General features: G+C 41.1%; 1 pseudogene; it reads right to left on the reverse strand.

Moving 5' to 3' along the window:
* Positions 1-1489: 1489 nt before the first annotated feature.
* The window catches only part of LOC102427048, a 9408-nt pseudogene continuing 3586 nt past the window's right edge, over positions 1490-7311 (reverse strand).

Genomic DNA, 7311 nt, shown 5'->3' on the forward strand with positions numbered 1-7311 from the left:
ACTGATTATAATATATTTTGGTTTAACTTCCGATGGCTATGATAGTTATCATAATTGATGTTTCCATACTGCAGCTGTTTTTGACAAGCTTAAATTAAATGAAAACACATCTGACAGTTTCTAATTCTAAACACATTATTAAGTTGCATTCTTCCACAGGGCCCAAAGTGAGTTACTGGCAGAATGGAACTATAATTGTGGTAGGAGATGTGTAGAAGGCCTGTCATGAATTTCTGTTGAGAAAAAAGAAAAGATAAATACCACTTTAAAGCAAAATCATCATTTTGGGCAGCAACCTTTAATTGGCTTATATGCAATTGCTCAATACACTTAGTTACCTAGGAGTTCATTTTTTCAGTTAAATTATGTTGAAAAGCTCATCAGGAAGTTACATTATTTAAAATCTGACATTTCAAATCCTTATTGAGCTGTAATGGCTATAGTGCAAAAGTAACTGTTACTTTCAAAATGTCAGGCTAAAGGAATCCTTCTGAACTTTGATTGTTAAATTGTGGGAGGAAACTGTTTTCTGAGGAAAGAGGTCCTGCCCATGGGGACTGCCTTGGCCCATTTCTGTGGCAGAGGTGTGGTGAATCACCAGGAAGTGCATGAGTCCTGGTTGGGCATTTTGACTTTCACAAGACAACCTTGTTATCTTTTTCTCGGCTGCTTGTCTAATCTTATTGAACTGTTCTTTTGAGGAATAATGATTGCAAACTCCTGATGATCAACTCTCAAAGCAGTGTCACAAGGCCGCCAGCCCATTGATTCCCCTGATATTCTGAATTCTAGCTAAATCAAGCCGAATCATGAGGGACCACATGGTGTTGGCCTTCGTGGGATTGTACCCTCTTGGAGGCTGTGCTCTTGCATCTCTTTGGGATATTAACCTGCTATGGGTTGGTCATTGTTGAATTTATAGCTCATTAGCAAGGTTTCTCCTTTCCATTTTGCATAAAACTTTTTTTCTACTCTGGCTTTGGTGGGTAATCATGTCTTCAGTAGCAGAAACAAGGGGATTTTGTCTTATGATCTCTTAGTCTGCTGGTTGGGACATGCCTGTGGGTGGTAATTTATAATGGGTGGGTTTATGACAATGGGATGTTTATGGAATAATGGTCCATCCCTTATTCTTCCCGAGTGTTGCTTACTTTCCTAAATATCTCCTCCCACAATCCTCTTCCACAGTCCCCAGTGCTCAATGCTGCCATCCTCCCCCACAGGACAATAGAATTCTGGCCTGAGGTCCTTCTTCTTCCTCAGGTTTCTCCTGAATCTTAACAGTCTCTCTGTCCACTCCAGCTCCTACTGACTTCTCAAGAGGGGAAGCTAAACACTGGCCTCAGGTCAGGAGAGGGGGAGGACGTGGTGGGTACTTCAACCCCATTAGAAGTATCTAAAGTGAAACACATTTTACCATCAACCTTTTTTTTCCTTTTTCTTTTTTTTGTAGTAGTATGGTTTATTAAGCTGTACCTTACGACAGATGCTAAGGCTTGCCCATGGTGCTCTTGGTGCATAAAGCCTGGATGTTCTACCAGTTCTCTTTGAGCAATGACACCAGGACAGTGACAGCTAAGGGGAATGTTGAACATGAGCTCATCATCTGTCATCTTCACTGGACCAACGGCCACTGCCAGGCACAGGACCCTCTTCATCTGGAACTTGATCATGGATCTCACTTCCTTGACTTTGGCCACATGCTCTCACTGTGGGTCAGCAAGAACAAGAACTTGCTAGCTTATGCAGGCCTGGGCCCAGGACTTGTGGAATCTGCTTGATTGAAGACTGAAAAGGGCATCATACTTCTTGGTCAGCTTCTTGACCAGTTTCTTATTCTTGTTGAGTTTCTTCAGCACCTCTGTGTCCATGTGGGGGATATCCATGGCCTTGCTTGGCCTTATCATAGTGCAACTGCCCCCCCCCCCAAGAACACATACAGAGAACTTGGGGTGGGGAGTGGGTGGTGGTGCCCGAGAAGTGTTTGTCCGTCTGAGGATCACAGTTCTTCAAACTGATCTGCAGTTCCTCTGTCTGCAAACACGTCTGTGCTCGTGCTGGTTCCCGTGTGGGACTTCTTCCACAGGACGACCCCCACCGCTTCTAGAGGGTACCACCAGAGAAAAGAGCTCACCATCAATCTTCAATACTTGTCACGCGATTTCAATATACACTTCAAGTTCAGCTGAACCCAGCCCAGTTCAGTCTAGGCTCACTTCTAGTCCAAGATAAAGGTTATAAATTCATATCCTTTCTGTCCCAAATTTCAGCTCTACAGTGCTTGAAACTAGTTGTTCAAATGCCTTGAGGTCTTTGTCCAAGAAAACCTCAACAGAAATAGTAATAAAACTTAACTGAGAGATATAAAAGAGATCCCAAGTAAATGGAGAGACATATCATGTTAATGGGAAGGAAGGTAATATCATAAAGATCCCTATTCTCCCTAACTTGAATTATAGTTTCAAAGCAATTGAATCAAAATCATGGAACTTGCTAAGCTGATTTCACAATTTATATGGAAGAATAAAGGGCCCAAAATAGCCAAGATACTTCTGAAGTACAAGATATTAGAACTTAATGTGAAGCTGTGATTAAGACAATGGTGTAAACATTGAAGGTGAATAGGGGGTAGATATTTACATAATATCAAGTCCTTGGAGAAAAACAAGATGGCGGCATAGGTAAACACCGGAGATTGCTGCCTCGCACAACCACTTCAAAAATACAACTAAAAGACATAACGGACATCATCCAGAACCACAGGAAGGTTGGCTGAGTGGAATTTCTACAACTAGAAGGAAAGAGAAAAGCATACTGAGACTCAGAGGAGATGCGGTGCTGAAGTAAATACAAAGGTGCAGAGGTGCATGCGGAGAGGGCTGGAGGCTGAGGACACGATTGTCTTCTTCAATCGGGAGGGAGTCTCAGGCTCTGAGCTCCAGTTCCGGGCGAGTCTTTGGGGACCCAGACTCACACGGGAGAAACGGGACTGTCTGGCATCGGTCGGAACTCGAGGGCAGCTTTCTCTCGGAGGCACTCTCGGCAATTGCCAGGACCTCTGAAGGCAGAACTGAGAGCAGCCATACTGCTGGCTTGCTCGGCCCGCCCTGTTGATCCCCTGGGACCCCGCCCCGCCCAAGCTGTGCAGGCTTTTGCATATGAAAGGCCCGGCCCTTTGTAATCTGAAAATAACTTAACAAACTGCAGCTGCCCCAAGGCCCCAGGGCAACTTGCATTGCTTTACAGCTGGCTTCTGCTGGATAGCCTTAGGCAAAGGCTAGATTAGCACCTCCTTAGATCCAAGAGCCAGTGTACCCAGTGGTCAGAGTGGGACCATCCAATTACAACTACTCAGATCTACAAGGGACACACTCAGGGGGCAGACTCAGTGAGCACCATAGCCCCACTGAAGCAAGTCTTGCCCCATAAGGGTGTCTTCAGCACAGAAGTTCTCCCACCGTAGACACAGATGATTCTCACAGCCAATTGGCCTGGAGGTCAAATCCTCCCAGTGATAACTACAACAATCAAGGCTTAACTACAAGACGACTGTGCACAAAGCCCACAAGGGGGTGCACCAAGAGTGTCTACCTCAGGTAATTGGGACACTTAGCACAGAAAGCCACTCTATCAACACAGCGAAGCACAAAAAATGCCGAGACAAAGAAACGGGACACAAATGACAGAAATGGAGGAAAGCAAACTGCTGGATATAGAGTTCAAAACCACACTTTTAAGGTCTCTCAAGAACTGTCTAGAAGCCGCCGATAAATTTAGTAAGGCCCTCGAAAAGACTGGTGAGACCGCCGATAAATGTAGTGAGATCCTCAAGAAATCTAGTGAGACCCTCGATGTTGTGATAAAGTACCAACTAGAAATTAAGCATACACTGACTGAAATAAAGAATATTATACAGACTCCCAAAAGCAGACCAGAGGATCGCAAGAATCAAGTCAAAGATTTGAAATACGAAGAAGCAAAAAACACCCAACCGGAAAAGCAAAATGAAAAAAGAATCCAAAAATACGAAGATAGTGTAAGGAGCCTCTGGGACAGCTTCAAGCGTACCAACATCCGAATTATAGGGGTGCCAGAAGAAGAGAGAGAGCAAGATATTGAAAACCTATTTGAAGAAATAATGACAGAAAACTTCCCCTACCTGGTGAAAGAAATAGACTTCCAAGTCCAGGAAGCGCAGAGAACCCCAAACAAAAGGAATCCAAAGAGGACCACACCAAGACACATCATAATTAAAATGCCAAGAGCAAAAGACAAAGATAGTATCCTAAAAGCAGCAAGGGAAAGAAAGTCAGTTACCTACAAGAGAGTACCCATACGACTGTCAGCTGATTTCTCAACAGAAACTTTGCAAGCCAGAAGGGAGTGGCAAGAAATATTCAAAGTGATGAATGCCAAGAACCTACAACCAAGATTACTTTATCCAGCAAAGCTACCATTCAGAAGTGAAGGTCAGATAAAGAGCTTCACAGATAAGAAAAAGCTAAAGGAGTTCATCACCACCAAACCAGTATTATATGAAATGCTGAAAGGTATCCTTTAAGAAGAGGAAGAAGAAGAAAAAGGTAAAGATACAAATTATGAACAACAAATACACATCTATCAACAAGTGAATCTAAAAATCAAGTGAATAAATAATCTGATGAACAGTATGAACTGGTGATTATAATAGAATCAGGGACATAGAAAGGGAATGGACTGACTATTCTTGGGGGGGAAAGGAGTGTAGGGGGTGCGGGAAGAGATTGGACAATAATCGTGCACCTATGGATGAGGACAGTGGGTGGGGAGTGAGGGCGGAGGGTGGGGTGGGAACTAGGTGGAGGGGAGTTATGGTGGGAAAAAAGAGGAACCAATGTAATAATCTGAACAATAAAGATTTAATTAAAAAAAATATCAAGTCCTTGAATGATGTTTTTTAGGTATAACATTGATGAGATGCCATAGGCACTTCACTCTTGTTTAAATCAATTAGCCTATGGTTAATTAAATTTGTCTTGTTACATGTCATTTTGCTTAAAGTCACAGAACCCATTGATGCCACTAAGTGAGGACTTACTGCACCCCGAATACTTACTAATTAGATATTGATAAGTTCAAGATACTTATTACATAACTTTATAGTAGAGATATTGGGAAGACACCAAATTAACAAGTTCATAAAAGTTAACTTCACTAGTACAGGGACAAATCAACATCGTGTGCCTCCATATGTGACATAGAATCGCTTCTGTGATATTCTGGCCAAAAATGCATAATGTAAAGCTAATTATGGGGCAACACCAGACAAATCCCAAATGAGGGACATTCTACTAAATAACTGGTCTGTATTTTTCAAAAGTGTTGAGATCATGAAAAGACAAAAGACCAAGGAATTGTTCCAGATTGAAGAAGACTGGAGAGACATGACAACTACATGCAGACTGTGATCCTGGGTGATGTCCAGGCCCATGAAAGAAACTTGGGACAATTGGCAAAATTCGAATGGAGTGTGTGAATTTGATGATAATATTATATCAGTGCCATTCTCTTGCTTTTGATAGTTGTGCTTAACTATTAGGAGTCTATCATTGTTTTTAGGAAATACACACTAAAGTATTGATAAATAATGGAATGTCATGTTTGAAAATTACTCTCTGAAATGGTTCAGAGAAAAACTTACACACACATACATACATGCAGGAAGAGAGAAAGAAGGATAGAAAGAAATAGAGAAGAGAAAGAAAATGTGGTAGCATGCTAATAGCTGTGAAGTGGGTGAAGAATATATACTATAGAAATGCTTTGTATTTTTCTCTCAACTTTTCTATAAGTTTAACTTATTTTAAAGTAAAGAATTAAAAGAGTATATTAGGAATTCCTCCAAATAATAAGGAAAGCATAAATGCCACAACCTAAAAAGGATGGGGAAATGAACAAACATTTTACACAGGAGGGCATACATGTAACCAACAGAGCCATGATGATAAATTTCTGATCATCCACAGTGCTGATCAAGACTACAGTGAGGTACCATTTTGTTAACTGCCCCAAATTTAAAAATCTGAAAATATCAAGTTTTGGACAGGATTTCATTTCAAGTGATCCATTATTCATTTCTGGAGGGAGCATAATTTGTTACTGTTACTCTAAACAGTGCATTGTTATCGTTAAGAAAGTGGAACATTTTCATGCCCATGACTCAGCAATTCTACCCTAGTATATAGCTAAGACCATTTCTGATGCATGTACACCTGGAACATGTACAGCATGCTCATAGCAATACTATTTAAGCAGGAAAAACCTGGAAAGGACCAGGGTGCCTGCCGGTGGAAGAGTGGGTAAATGAACTGTGGCACATTCACAACATGAAGAATCTTAGTGATATAATGTGAAATACAAAAGAAAGCCATCCCCTGATGACATACAGCATAATACTGTTTTTGCAAAAGAAAAATAACTAAATTGAAAAAAATGATGAATATGTAGTAGATTAATAAAATTTTATGTTAAAAAACTCAAGGGGGTAGTGGACACACAAGATATATATTTTTATTACCACAGAGAACACCTACCTTAAGGATGAATTGATGTTTCTATATTCAGAAAAAATATTTTTTACAACATTTAATTAAAAACTTTTTATTTTTATTTTATCCATCAAGTTTCTAAAGTCTTAGGGTTCTCTCAGCCTTATCTAGCATACCTGTTATACAGATACTAGAGGCCCGATGTACGAAATTCGTGTAAGGGGCTCGGCCCTCGAAGCCCCAGCTGCCTCAGCTGGCCCTCGCAGCCTTGGCTTCGTCCAGAAGGTCGTCCAGATAGTCGTTCTGCTGTTCAGTCTAATTAGCATATTAGCTCTTTATTATATAGGATGGCCTGTAATTTATTATGGTGAACAAAATGAGAAATTTTAGAAACTAAAATATAAGCTTCATGAGAACAGAAATTTTTGTCTTCTGTGTTCACTATTATATCTCACTGGCATATAATAGTGTTTGGCATATCAAAGACAATCAATACATAATATTTACCAATGCTATCTAATAAAAGAGAAACATGGTAATTAGCCGTACAGCCAATACCCTTCCCATTGGCTAATCAGGGAGATATGCAAATTAAACTGCCAGCCAAGATGGCGGCTGGCAGCCAGGCAGCTTGAAGCGAACAGGGAGGCTTGCTTGCTCCAGTGACGGCGGACTCCAACATTCCCCGACTGACTTGCCGGCCTCTCAGCTGCAACTCTAAGCAACTATGTACAAATATAGAAGCTAAACAAAACTCCAGAAATCTGCTTTAGTCAGCCAGGCT

Source organism: Myotis lucifugus, unplaced genomic scaffold, assembly GCF_000147115.1.
Source record: "Myotis lucifugus unplaced genomic scaffold, Myoluc2.0 scaffold_189, whole genome shotgun sequence".
NCBI classification, from domain to species: domain Eukaryota; kingdom Metazoa; phylum Chordata; class Mammalia; order Chiroptera; family Vespertilionidae; genus Myotis; species Myotis lucifugus.